Source organism: Antechinus flavipes, chromosome 1 (assembly GCF_016432865.1).
Source record: "Antechinus flavipes isolate AdamAnt ecotype Samford, QLD, Australia chromosome 1, AdamAnt_v2, whole genome shotgun sequence".
NCBI lineage: Eukaryota > Metazoa > Chordata > Mammalia > Dasyuromorphia > Dasyuridae > Antechinus > Antechinus flavipes.
This window is the reverse complement of record NC_067398.1, coordinates 59,501,841-59,516,273: the sequence shown is the minus strand read 5'-3', so window position 1 is coordinate 59,516,273 and position 14,433 is coordinate 59,501,841. Positions and strand designations below refer to the sequence as shown.

Here is a 14,433-nt window from a genome sequence, read left to right as displayed (position 1 = left end):
GAAGTCACAGGTACCTCCGGAGTTCACCTAGTCCAATCCCCTCATTTCACAGATGACTGAATTATCAAAGACCTTAAGGGACTGCCAAGGTTTATAAAGGAGGAAGCTAACTGAGCTAGCATTTGAACCCAGATTGATTGCCCTAAATTGAGCCCTGTTTCTACTATGTGATGAGAAAGAATCCTTATGTTACCTACCCCACAAGGCCATGAGGGAGACACTTTGTAAACTTCAAAGTGCTGCATAAATATTTTATTAATAATTATTAGTTTTATTTTCAATTATTTAAATATTTATTATTTAATGATACTGTTATTAATTGATGATAATACTACCTCAAGTTTTTTGAGGTGAATTACCTCTTCCAAAATGGGTTCAAAACCCTTTATAACTTAGAAGAGTTTTGAGGAGCTACCAATTCCCCCCAAAAAATTCAGTAGAGTAATAGAATTAGAGTTGGAAGGGACTTCAGAAGTTACTATCCTAATCCTATTTTGCAGATGGGGAAAATGAGGCCCAGAGAAGCCAAATGATTTCCAGGGTCACACAGCAGAGTCAGGCCTCTGATTCTAAATGGAATGTTCTTTCTACTGTTCCATACCTGGCTATGCCAAATGTTTCTTGGCTGTTCACAAGACAGGAGATAACTCATCATTGGGTCTCTTCTCAAAGCATGTCCGACTTGGGTCCTATTAACCTGGATTTTAGGAATAATACAATGAGTCATCAAAAGAAAACTTTAACCAAGGGGTAATGAGTGTCTCGATAAATAAAGCTTCATTCACAATCTCTAAAATACTCTGTGATCCTAAGTAAGTTACTTGACGGCTCTGTCCCAGCTGCTCTCCAAGGCTACAAATCACAGTGTAGTTGCTCGCCTTTGTTGGTGGAAGGGATGTTTTCACTTAAGAGTTCCCTTTTTCAATGAAATCACGAGCCTAGTTCTCACACACATTAGGTTTTGGGATTTTCTTCGCCCTCCTACATTTTGTAGGGTCTGCTGCAGTCCTGGAACCCCACGGGGACATCCTTCCCTGAGCAGTATAGAAGGAATCATATACTGGGGAGGAGGTAGACAAAGGAAGAGACGAAGAAGATGGGGAAGGAAAAGCAGAATTAACAGTCCATGGTGGTGGGTGCAGGAATATTGGCTTCTTACTGGGCCAGAACCTATTTGCAAGGCTGAATTAATGTCAGAAGATCCTGACTCTGCAGTGATAAATGTTCCCTTTTCCCCCAGGAACTCCTATAATAACATGAATAACAATAATAGCTAGGGTTCGCATAGCATTGTGAGGCTTACAAAGCATTTTTCAAACATCTCATCTGATCCTCCTCATACTCTTGGGAGATAAGCACTAATATTATCCCCATTTTATAGATGAGGAAAATAAGACAGAGAAGTTAGCTGACTTTTCCAAGGTCACACAGAGAGTTCATCTATGAGGCAAGATTTAAAGTCCATCCTTGAGGTCTACCTGCCTCGGAATCCATCAGCCCTCGTGGTGTCCCTTTGAGGAAAATAAACAAATTCTGGCCATTATTCATCAGGAGCAGTCCTAGTTTCTTTGGCCTCTTTCATCCAGGATCTTCTCAAAGCTCCCTTGCAACACACGGTCCCTATGCTGTCTGCCAGGACAGGCAGAAAAGGCCCTTTTATCCCCCAATGTTGCCTATGGCACCCGTAAGGAATTCGGCAGGGATGGAGCTGGACGCTGCATCCCATTACTGGCTGAGAACGTGCGCTTAGCCCTTGGGGGAGGGGCTACAGAACGTGAAAACAAGGTGGTCTATATGAAAGGAAAAGGAGGGGTTTGTACGTGTGTGAATGTGTGCGTGTGTGTTCTGCACACACAGTCCAAGCCTCTTTTCCAGAGGAAATCTTTTCCATTTTTTTTTCCTAGTAAAAATTCAGAAAAGTTTCCAAGCAAAGACTAAAAGTCCTGGGGAGCTCCCTGTCTCTGTCTCTATCTCTGTGCGTGTATGTGTGTGTCTCTCTGTCTCTGTCTCACTGTCTCGTTTCTGTCTCTTGCTCCCTCCCTCTATCTCTCTGTGCTGTCTCTGTCTCTCTCTCCCTCCTTCCCTCTACCCCTCTGTGCTTTCTCTCTGTTTCTCTGTCTCTGTGGGTCTCATTATCTGTCTCTGTCTCTCTCTCCCTCCTTCCCTCTATCCCTCTGTGCTTTCTCTCTGTTTCTCTGTCTCTGTGGGTGTTTCTCTGTTTTTGTCTCTGTGTGTCTCATTATCTGTCTCTGTCTCTCTCTCTCTCCTTCCCTCTATCCTTCTTGCTTTCTCTCTGTTTTTCTATCTCTCTCTGTCTCTCTGTTTCTCCTCTTTCTCTCTCTTTCTCTCCCTCCCTCCTTCCCCGTCTCTCTCTCTCAGTCTCTCTCTCTCTCTTTGTGTCTCTGTGTCTCATTATCTGTCTCTGTCTCTCTCTCTCTCCTTCCCTCTATCCTTCTTGCTTTCTCTCTGTTTTTCTATCTCTCTCTGTCTCTCTGTTTCTCCTCTTTCTCTCTCTCTTTCTCTCCCTCCCTCCTTCCCCGTCTCTCTCTCTCAGTCTCTCTCTCTCTTTGTGTCTCTGTGTCTCATTATCTGTCTCTGTCTCTCTCTCTCTCCTTCCTCTATCCTTCTTGCTTTCTCTCTGTTTTTCTATCTCTCTCTGTCTCTCTGTTTCTCCTCTTTCTCTCTCTCTTTCTCTCCCTCCCTCCTTCCCCCGTCTCTCTCTCTCAGTCTCTCTCTCTCTCTCTTTGTGTCTCTGTGTCTCATTATCTGTCTCTGTCTCTCTCTCTCTCCTTCCCTCTATCCTTCTTGCTTTCTCTCTGTTTTTCTATCTCTCTCTGTCTCTCTGTTTCTCCTCTTTCTCTCTCTCTTTCTCTCCCTCCCTCCTTCCCCGTCTCTCTCTCTCAGTCTCTCTCTCTCTTTGTGTCTCTGTGTCTCATTATCTGTCTCTGTCTCTCTCTCTCTCTCTTCTCTCTCTCTCTCTCTCTCCTTCCTCTATCCTTCTTGCTTTCTCTCTGTTTTTCTGTCTCTCTGTTTCTCCTCTTTCTCTCTTTCTCTCCCTCCCTCCTTCCCCCTGTCTCTCTCTCTCAGTCTCTCTCTCTCTTTTTGTGTCTCTGTGTCTGTTTCTCTCTCTCTCTCTCTCTCTCTCTCTCTCTCTCTCTCTCTCTCTCTCTCTCACACACACACACACACACACACACACACACACACACACACTGTGTTTCACCCCAGTGGCGGCTTCCATCCCCCCCGTCTGGGTTCATGGAGGGCTTTGGAAAGTGACTCATCCCCTACTTTGGCACTAGTGGGTTTATTACAGGAGACAAGCAAGAAGTTTTACAGACAGTGGGGAGTTGATTCTGTGACAGCCCTGTGATTTAGGGCGTATCTGGTCGGCGTTGACTGTTCCCAGTAAGTGAGAGCCCGGGACCCAGCCGCCGAGAGGCAGTCCGCCCGCCCGCTGCTTGGAGAGAGACAAGGACCAAGCCGATTCCTCCCAGAGCCACGCAGACGGGCGCTCCTCCCTTCTTCACAATCTGCTGCTTTGACTTCGAACCTGCCAAGCGGCTCTAAGAGAGCTTCATTGGTTCAGCAAGTGGTACAACCATCTACATTTTTTTTTACCCATCTATTTATATACATTTTTTTTCTTTAAATCATGAAGAAGGAAGTAACTTGAGACCTGTGCTTAGAGAGCTGGCTCTCCCTCAGCAAGTGAGAAACACAGAGAGTTGGGAACAGAGTTTGTTCCCCACAGGTCCGAGGACCGTTGGGTGCCTGGAAACTGGTGCGGCTGGGGAGCCTGGAGAACATCCTGGATGTGGCTCCACTGGCTCAGGAAGTGTTAGACCGGTCAAGGTCTCCTTCGGATGCTCGAGACATGAAGGGAGATGGAAGCGCTGTGTGGAACCTGATGTGGAAATACTGCATCTCAGTCAGGACCGTCAGGTACGGGGGGCTGGCTGCCCAGTGCCACTGAGTCCCTCCCCCCTCCTGCTAGGGCTGCCCACTTAGCAGGGGAGCTGGCTTGCTTTGGGCTAGGAGCACCGGCGGCTCTGCCCGGGGTCTCTGCAGAGCCGTGACTTAGGTTGCAGGCTAACAGCCTGGGTGTGGTACCCACCTTGGGGGCATTTCCCTGCCTGGCCAGCTGGTCAGGGCCCCTTTTGTTCATGGCAGGGGGGAAGTTAAGTAAGAAGGATCTTGGATTGGCTGCTCACAGTTTGGAAAATGCTTACATTTGGAAAATGCAGCAGCAAGGCTGTAAATACTGGAGGCTGCCTAAAATGACAGCTTCGGACCGTTAGGACTGCCCTGGCAGCTAAGGAGGGGCCGCAGAGACCAAGAAGGGACCGATCTCTGGCTCGGTGGCTGCTCAGCCAGGGAGGAAAAGGGGAGGCAGGGAGCGCGGGACCGGTGGGAGAGCTTTGGAAAAGTTAGAAACAATGCAGGCGGTGTGTGGGGTGGAGACACGGGGGGGGGAGGGGGGGAGGACCCCACACTGCAGCTAAGTGTGAGTGTGTGCAGCCTGTCTACACTGGAATGTCAGGTGCGGGGTGGGCCATCCTGTATAAAGTATTTCCCCGTAACAGATAAGTTACCTCACACATGGAGGAATACGAAAGTGTGGGTGCAAGGCGGGGGAATGTATTGGGTGGAACTGTGAAAAAGGGTACATGGTATGGCCACACATAGATACAGATGTTTGTACAGGGGGGTTATGAAAAGGAAGAAGGCACGTGTTTTAGGCATGTGTGGGGACAAGTATGAGATGTGTACAGATTAAAAATTGTCCATTGCTTTTTCAGTCGGGTCTGACTCTTTGTGGCCCTCCTTGGGGTTTTCTTGGCAAAGATACTGGAGTGATTTGCCCTTTTCCAGCTGATTTTATAGATGAGGAAACTGAGGCAGAGTTAAGTGACTTGCCCAGGATCGTGCTGTTAGTGTCTGAAGCCAGATTTAAATCCAGGCGGGTCTTCCTGACTTCAGGCCTGACGCTCTAATCACTTCATCACCTACTTGGCTGATTAAAAATGAAAAATTATAACTCAGTGCACATGTGTCCAGGTTCACGGAAAGGAGCTGGGAGTTGTTTCCTTAATTCTTGGGCCTATGTTCTGCTAGTTCCATTTGGGGGCACCTTCAACTTGGTCTTCAGTGCCCATTGAGCCACATTCATCACCAGAACCAAGGTGGACTGAGGAGTCCCTTAAGTCACTGTCTCCGTCTAGTAGGAAGGTCCTTACCCCGTCACTGCTATTGTGGGTAATGGGTGGGTGGCCTAGGGGAGAAAGCTTGGGGTTAGGAAGACCTGAATTTGCATCCTGTCCCAGATTCTAGCATGAGGCAAATCATTTAACCTCCTTAAGACTCCGTGGCCTCATCTATAAAATGAGAATAATAATGGCTTCTCCCTCCCCAGAGTTACTGTGAAAATCCAGTGAGATAAAGTATCCAAATTGCTTTTCAGATTTAAAGTGCTATATAAATGTTAGCCTTTATTATTTATTCATTCATCATTATTGCTGCTGTTGATCTTATTGTTGTTATTGTTATTATCTCTCTGAGTCTGGCCTGAACTTAGTTGAATTAAGTTTGGGGGGAACTACTGACTCAGTTCCTGAGAAGGTCTGATGAAGGATCCAGGCTAATGACCTTTTCTTGAAAGATCCTAAAGTTCAGAAGCAAAATTAGCTTGGGAAACGATCGCAAATTGCTTGGGCACGTGGACCCCTCCTGGACTGGCGTGCCCAGAGCATGAGGATTTTCCCCTGTTGGCAGGAGGCAGTGGAACTCCCCACGACAGAATGGGAGATTCCAAGCATCTGCTCTCATCATCATCCAGAAATGGTGGGAAAAGATCTCCCTGGGCCCCTGGTCTGCCTCTGTCTCGTGTGTGTGTGTGTGTGTGTGTGTGTGTGTGTGTGTGTGTGTGTGTGTTTTCTATGTCTGTCTCTGACTCTCTCTCCCTCTCTCCTTCCCCCTTCCCTCTCCCTCTCTGTCTCTGTTTCTCTCTGTCTCTGTTCTCTCTCTCTCTCTCTCTCTCTCTCTGCTTCTGTTTCTCTCCTTCCCTCTCTGTCTCTCCCATCTCTCCCCCCTCTCTCCTCTCTCCTCTCTCTCTCTCTGTCTCCCTCTGTCTCTCTCCCTCCGTCCCTTTCCCTCTCTCTCCTTCCCTCTCTCTCCTTTTCCCTCTCCCTCCCTCTCTTTCTCTCCCATCCTCTCTCTCCCCTGTTCTCTGTCTCTGTCTTCTCTCTGTCTCCCTCTTTCTCCCTCCTTCCTTTTCTCCCTCCCTCCCTCCCTCAGTGTGGTCATGGGGGCAGGGCCACCAAGCTTCCCTCCGTACCCTGTGGTCTCTCTTTCCTCTGGCTGCATCTGTGTCTTCCCCATGGCTAGTTTTTCTGGTTTTAGGGGATTGGTTGATTGCAAACCTCAAATGTTGTTTACTTACTAACTATGAGTGAGTGGGCTCTGCGGCTGCCCTAGACCTCATTCATGAGCAGAGAGGCCCTGGGGGTTGGGAATCCTCCCTTTCTTGCTGTTTAAAAATTAAAAATTTAATTTAAATTTAAAAAAATTTTAAAGTGTCCCAACTGATTGATAACACTAATTTAGATCCTCCCAGAAAGGCTGCCTTTGATACGAGTGCTGGCTTCTATAGCACCATTTACACAGGATAAATCTATAGTAGGATGGTCTTGATGGTGTGTCCTAGTAACCAAACTACTAGGGAGGTTTAAACCTCTCCTCCATGCACTTTCTAGTTACAAACCTACACATCTCCTACACTCTATACACTATGTAGTGCACTATGGAAGGTCCCCGTGCTTGCCCAGCATCCAAGGCTACTTCTAAAGATTCCTCTGGGACTACCGATGACCCAGAAAATTCTTCTAGAACCCAAGAATGTTAGAATTGGAAGGAATCGAGACATCTAGATGGTGCGGTGGATAGAGCACTGGCAATGGAGTCAGAAGGACCTGAGTTTTAACACTTACTAGTTGTGTGATCCTGGGCAAATCACTTAACCCCAACTGCCAAACTAAAAAAAAATTAATAATAATTTTTTTAAAGAATTGGAAGGAATCTTACAGATTACCTTACTTTACAGAAAAGGAAACTGAGGTTCAGGCAGGTAAATTCATTTAAGGCCATTCACCCATTTATTTAACAAATATTATTAAATGCCCATTGTGCTCAGAGTACTACAGAAGGTGGTAGGGGAAATAGAAATTTTAGATAAACTATATTCCCTGATTTTATGGAACTTATTCTAGTCTTGGAGTGGGATAGATAACATACAGACAGCTGTCATACAAAATCATACATAAGGGCAATGGAGAACTAGAGTATGGTATTACGTGAAGTCTGAGAGGGAAAATGATGGCTTGAAAAGGGGATCATCAAAGGCTTTGTGAAAAAGGTGGCATTTGCTGGTTTATAACTGAAGCTCTTACACCCTGTTATCACTCCCTTCCTACCTCCACCCAAGAGCATCAGGAAAGCTCCCTGTTGGCCCTACAGACTCGTCTCAGAATAAAAATTAGAGGGATTATATCTGCTGTTATTTGTTTAAACAACGTTGTGGTTGCTGCTATTCAGAGTTGCCTAGTTGGAGTAAACAGAGATCTCCGAGTTCTCTGGCCCTTCCCCTCATTCCTCCCTCTCTTTTACATAAAACTTCCAGTTCTGAAAGATTTAGGAATATCATCGGTCTGAGCAGCCATCTTGTCTCAGAGAAGCCAAGGAAAGAATGAAAGCTGGAGGTCTGTTGGGGTTGGCCTGGCTGAGGCAAGGAGACCCCTTCAGAAGGCCCAGCCTTCCAGAATCCATCATGCAAACTGAATACAATCAAGAGACATTCATTAAGCACCTTCTATAAGGCAGACACCAGAGCTAGTGTCGAGAATTCAATGAGGAGCTTACATTCTATTAGGGGAGACTGCATGTATATATACAAGCATATATTTAAACTAAATTGAAGGGGCAGCTAGATGGCACAGTGCATAGAACAGCAGCCCTTAGGTCAGGATGCCCAGCCTCAAACACTTAACACATACTAGCTTTATGCATCTGGGCAAGTCACTTACAATTACCTAGATAGATTAGATTAGATGGATAGATAAATGGATGGATGGATGAATAGGTAGGTAGGTAGGCAGATGGATGGATGGATAGATAGATAGATAGATAGATAGATAGACAGATGAATGGATGGATGAATAGGTAGGTAGGTAGGTAGGTAGGTAGGTAGGTAGGTAGGCAGGCAGATGAATGGATGAATAGATAGATAGATGGATAGATGGATGGATGGATGAATATGTAGGTAGGTAGGCAGGCAAGCAAATGAATAGATGGATAGGTAGAGAGAACGCCATGGGGAGGAAAGAGACACTAGCATTTGGAAGATCAGGAAAGGCTTCATTTACATGGGATCATTTGAGCAGAGTTTTGGAGGAAATAAAGGACTATAGAAGGGAAAGGGAAGGGCAGAATCTATGTCAGGAATCTGAGGCATGGAGACTGGAGATGAACATTCTTTATGCGGAGCAGCAAGACAACCAGTGTGGGTATAGGAAGATAACGTGTAATCAGTTTAAAAAGGTAGGTCAGAGCCAGGTGTGAAGGGCAGGTGGTGCAATAGATAGAGTTCCAGGCCCGAAGTCAAGAAGACTCCTCTTCCTCAGTTCAAATCTGGCCTCAGACACTGACTAGCTCTGGGTGAGTCACTTAACTGTGCCTCAGTTTCCTCATCTGTAAAATGAAATAGAGAAGGAAATGGCAAACCACTCCAACATCTTTACCAAAAAATCCAAAGGGGTCGCAAAGAGATAGGACTGAAAAATGATTGAGCAACAGTAAAAGATAAGCAGAGAAGTTTATATTTGACTGTAGAGTGGAAATCAATAAGGAGCAATTGGATTTTATTAAGCGGGAAGTATGTTCCTACTTGCCCTATAAGGGAATCATTTTCTTAACTGTGTGTGGAATGGATTAGAAAGACAAGATACTTATGAAAAGAAGACCACATAGGAGGTTCTTGAAATAGTCTACGCAAAAGGTGATGAGAGATCAAACTACAGTGGAGACCATGGGAGTAGAGCAAGGAAGACAGATACATTCAGAATTGTGGAGGTAGAAGTAAGATTTAACAACTCTTCCACAGGAGTAAAAGGAAGGAGCCGCTGATAACGCCAAACTGAATTTGTCTTTCAGCTTCAGACATGGTTTAAGTTGCCTCCAGGGCATCCAGTTTGAAATATCTGTTGGGCAAATGTACATACCTGATCTCAGGAGAACGATTAGGGCTGAATTTAGTAGTCGTCTGGATGGAGAACCAAGTATAAGAGTTGATGAAGGTACTGAGAGAATGTGGAGAAAAAATTGAGAGCCCAGGACAAAGCCATGGAATAAATTCAAGTTAAGGGACATGATAGGGAAGAGGAACCAAAAAAAAAGAGGCTGGGAAAGAATAATTAAACTGATACAGGAGAACCAAGGGAAAGCAAAGTTGTAAAGACCAAAAGGGGAGAAAGGAGACAGAGGTTAACCGTGTCAAATGCTGCAAAGGGACCAAAAAGGAGAAGGATTTTTAAAAGCCCATCTGATTTGACAGTTGAAGGATCATTAGTAACTTTGAAGTAGAGAGCAGTTTCAGTTGAGTGATGAGGTCAAAAGCCAGATTACAGAGGGCTGAAAAGTGAGTGAAAAGAGAGGAAGTGGAAGCCACAGGTGTAGATAGCTTTTCTAGGAGTTTCTCTCTGTAAGAGAGGAGGGAAAATAAATACTTAATTCAATCAGCATTTATCGAACTCTTGCTATCTCTCTATCTAAACACACCCATACATATATATATGTAAGACTGTTGTCTAACTATTGGGTTATAAAGACAAACAAAACTGTTCCTACCCTCAATAGATGACTAAATGAAACCCTCGATGCTGTGTATTGTGATTTGTTCCAGATGTTACAGGGAGAAAAGGGAAATAAAGAAGGGGTACTATTTTATATCAATAACATTCTTAGAAAGTCCCACATCCCAGAAGGAGAACCCTGGGCAGAATCTCTTTGGGCTGCTCCTGGGGTGGGGGATAGGGATCCTGCCATGATTGGTGGTCACAAATCCATAGTTCCATAGAATAGCAGAATTGAAAAGAAAATTAAAATGAAAAAAATTAAAAGCCAAGAAACCCTATTCCCTCATTTTTCAAAGGAAAAAGCTGCAGTCCAGAGAATGGAAGAGATGCCCAATTTTAATTATCCAGGACTGGAACTGAGATTCCCTGATTTTCAGAATAATATTCATAGAGTTACAGAATCATAGATTTAGAGCTGAAAGGGACTCTAGAGACTTTGGAGCCTAATCCCCAGTACCAATTTTACAAGTGAGGAAATTAAAGCATAAAGCAGTTGACTTCCTCAGAATCACATAGGTTACAAGTTCAAACTCCCCAATCCATCTCTCTGTTCTTTTCAGTATTGGATAGTAACAGAACCTGGGGAAGTAGAGAAGATGATGGTATCACAGAACTTTCTAGCAGAAACCTCAGAGCTGATCTAGCCTAGAAGTCCTTGGCTTGGGATCCATGAAGCTGGTTTTTTAAATATCTTGATAACTATGTCAATATAATTGGTTTCCTTCACAAACATATGAATGCATCGAAAGCATGATTGTGAGAAGAGGTCCATAGATACAGGTTACCAATGGGGTCCATGATACAGAGGATGTTGAGTGCTCCTGAGCCAGTCCTACTGTGTAAATAATTTATTATTATTATTATAGCTTTTTATTTACAAGTGTATAAAATAATTTTACTTGTGTGGTTGGCTCAAGCTTATACAAGTAGTAGATAATAGAGAATTTGAATCCAGGTTCACCATCTTGAAATCTATGGGATCCTCTATCTCTCTGTTCCCTAACCTGCCATCTTGGGTGCCCACCCGAGCAGGACAAAACTGCCCAGGACCCCCCCAGGAAGAAGCAGCAATCATAAAGGAGCATCACAGCTGCTGAGCCAGATACTGGCATTGCATTCATTTCAAGGCTAGACTTAGCACCCCTAAACACACAGAGGAAGCCCCTGCGGTTAGCACAGGCAGCAGCATGTCATTCAGCTTGGTTAGTGTGCCCAGCTTCCTAACGACCACTTTGCCAACCTGGCACAGGCTGAGGGCTCATCAGCATTCGACGCTGGAAGAGCCGATGGGGCGGCTGCTTGAGCTGCTGTGGGCGCTGTTCCTCCCCACGTGGTTTGGTCCACGGGGGGACCCCTCACGGAGGTCCTCGCCCTTGAGAACAGGCTGGTCCATGTGCCCAGTCACGGCCTCGGGTTAGTAACTGGAAAAGGCGGCCCGGGCTGCCTTAGTCAGCAGGACTGCAGCCCGCAGAGAGTAAATTGGAGGGTTCAGTGCATAGTTTTCAGCTTGCGTCTGAAAATTCCACTTTTGAGGCATGGAGGAGAGTCAGGGCCGATCCAGCGTGTCTGCTCCTCACATCTGGAAAAACAAATCGGCCTCAATGGACAGAAGGGGCTGCTGCCGCTCAAAGGTCAGTTCAAGAACTGTCCTAGGAACGGAGCTGGCGTTTTCTGAATTTCCCTCCTTCCCTCGTCTGTGGCCGGTCACTTCCTCGGGAGGAGAAGCGGAGGGGTAAATGGGAGCTGCGACCTCCCCGGAGCCGGGAACCCTCCCGGAGCCGGGAACCCTCCCGGGCGGGCAGCAGGAACAGCCTGCCTCACGGGGAGCCCCTGAGCCTGCAAAGCTTAGCCCTTGAGTAGGTGTGCCCGGAGCTAAACTCCACCCCTCTCCCTGGACTGGACCTGGAGTTTGTGCTTGCACATCCTGGCGGGTGGAGATTTCCAGGATCCTTCCTCAAGAGCAGGGCTGCTGGACCTTTTTTTGGAAGGGGGCAGTCCCCTTTTCAAAATAATCTGTCCAAATATATAAATAAAATAATTCGGATTATGGAGGAAAACAATTATTCTGAAATAGTTATCAAAACATTAAAACAAAACACACGCTTATAGACTAAGTCAATTTGTCAAAATCTTATTGTCAGTCTGAGATTATCGGATCATATGATGCTCCAAAAAAGCTCAGAAGCCATCTAAGGCTGCGACCGTCTTTGTCCAGATGAGGAAACAGAGGCTAGGGGAGATAAAGTTTCCAGCCTCACCCAGACAGTATAATGGCTGAAGCAGGCTTAAACCTAGGTCCTCTGACTTCAAACCTAGCACTTGTTTCACTACTGATTCCCTCCGCCTATGGGATATTTTCCTACCTCGGGGTGGTATAGTGGACTCAGAATCAAGGCTTGAGTTCAAATCCCACCCCATCTACCAGCTGGGTGACTCAGAGCAAGCCCAGATCCCTGCCTCCTGTAAGAAGAGAGGGCGGATGTATGTCTAAGTCTAGGATCCTCTGGCCCTCTCTCTGTGATCATTACCATCTCGGTCTGTGGAGAGAGACAGGAACAGCCTGCAACTCAATGACTCGCTTTTGAGGTTCGGCCCCAGAATTGTTTTTTGAATCTGCCGTTATTTTGGGAAAAGCAGCAAGCTCGCTGAGAACAAATGAACAGTTGGAGCTGGCAATCAGAGTGGGCTTCATGATTTGGAAAGCGAGAGTTTCCCTGAGGGCACTGGTTGGAAGTGTTCACCAAGAGCAGGCAGGAGCAAGTTCTCCAGGGGTCTCATCACCCCCCCCCAAAGGCTCAGCTCCTCCCTTGGGGCTTCAAGGAGCCTACCCAGACAGGTGGGGCTGGGGCTGGGTCTCCTCTCAGGCCTAGTCAAGGCCTGCTCAGTCCTCTAGTGCCCTTTGTTCCCAGCCTCCATCCCCATCTCTCCAGCTCGTGACACTGGTATGTCACCAGTCCTGACATGTGAGGAGAAGTAAGATTAGTACTTTCATCTTCACAGATTGCTGCTGTGGCTTCCTAACCCCTTGGTCCTCAAGAAGACACTTATTCTAGAGCCCACCAGATCCACCTGCCTGACAAAAGGGTCCGAATCTTAGGGGCTTCACCCTAATTTTAATACTATACAATAGGAGCCTGGTTTCTCCAAGTTCAGAGAGTTAACTAACAGTGGAATGGCTGGGTAGTCCCAACCCCGGGGTAGACGGGTGTGGGGAAAGGCTGCTTATGTAAATGGGCAGATTTTGTGAACTTCAGGTGATGGATACTGTGAAATTAGGGGATGGGGAAATGCTCGATGGTGGAGGAGGAATTGCTAAATCAGAGAAGCCCAATGGGGAAGTGATAACAACATGCACATGTCATACTTCCCATTTCCATATGATGACCAAAGAGGGGGGTGGGGGAAAAGAGCTATTATTTGGGGCAAGGGGATAGGGTCTTAGGCAGACTGGAACTACTCCCCCACACACCTCCACCATCACTCCTTAAAACACCCCAAACACCAGCCCAGGTCTTGTCTTCCACCTCCCTGCCAAGAGCCACCTGAGACAGGTTTCAGACAGAGCCTAGAGCCCCTGGCAGGGGAGTCCTGGCCAGGGGCTGTTGGCAGCCTCCAGAACCTGGACATAGGCTCCCTCCAGTGCCCTCGTTCAGCCTCATCCTTTCAGAATAAGTGGAGCAGGGCGTGCTGGGGGAGCCAGCCACCTGTTGGGCTTTGCCTTTTGTTCTCTGGCTCAGGCTGGGCTCTCAGTTCCTGAGTGGGAAAGGCATTATTAGGCCACCGTTTGCATCTGGGTCGAACGCTTCACCTGAGGTCGGCTCTTTCAGGAAATAGGACATTAAGGACCACAGAGAAACACTAGAAGCTGAGAAACCCGAGCAGCCAGCAGGAGCCGAGTTTCAGAGGCAGCTGTCTCATTTATTGACCAAGAGGCTTTTTAAGGAGGGTGCCTTGTGGAGTCTGCTAGAGTTATTATTCTCTCTGTGGGGTGGGGTACTGGAAGGGGCCGGTCCGTCCCGTGTCCCTGAGCGGATCCGTTTGGGAGGGGTCCCTAGGGCCCGAGCCAGAGGGTGGGGAAGCAGGGAAGCTGGCATAGAAGGCAAGAGTCTGTGCCCTTACCACGTGGGCACCTAGAGTACTTTTCCGTGTCTGTGCTGAAAAGGAAGTTAGACTCTAGATCTGACAGCTGCTGGGCTTGATAGTGTTGGCTTGACAAGGGTGTGGATGGGCAGGCAAAGCTGATCCCCGGGTGTCTTCTGGACGGGAACCCCGTTTCTTATGGCCGCTCCAGAAAACCGTAAGTACTAAGTGCTACTTTCGGCCGGTGGAAGACTCTAGGCCCCAGCTGACAAACTATTCATGGTGTCTAATGACCTAACGAAGGATGCGGTGTTTAAGATGAAATATCACTGGCAATCTCTTTCCCATTGAGGCTATAAATTTACGATGACCAGCTAGCACATCAGAAAGGCTGAGGGGGGTTGAAATGTGTTTTTTGAGTTTGCCATCTGCTTCTTTTCACAGT

At 46.7% G+C, this 14,433-nt stretch overlaps 1 protein-coding gene across 6 annotated transcripts in view; it reads left to right on the top strand.

Moving 5' to 3' along the window:
* IQSEC1 (IQ motif and Sec7 domain ArfGEF 1) overlaps positions 1-14,433 on the top strand; it is a 751,998-nt gene that overhangs the window by 543,403 nt on the left and 194,162 nt on the right. The window contains exon 1 of one of the 6 annotated variants that reach the window (XM_051983698.1): positions 3,929-3,945. The exons of 4 other annotated variants lie outside the window; for them this stretch is intronic. The gene's annotated coding sequence lies outside the window, so the exon portion shown is untranslated. Of the gene's footprint in view, positions 1-3,928; positions 3,946-14,141; positions 14,206-14,433 lie in introns of those variants that run through there. One more of the 6 variants, XM_051983733.1, reaches the window with a different exon arrangement.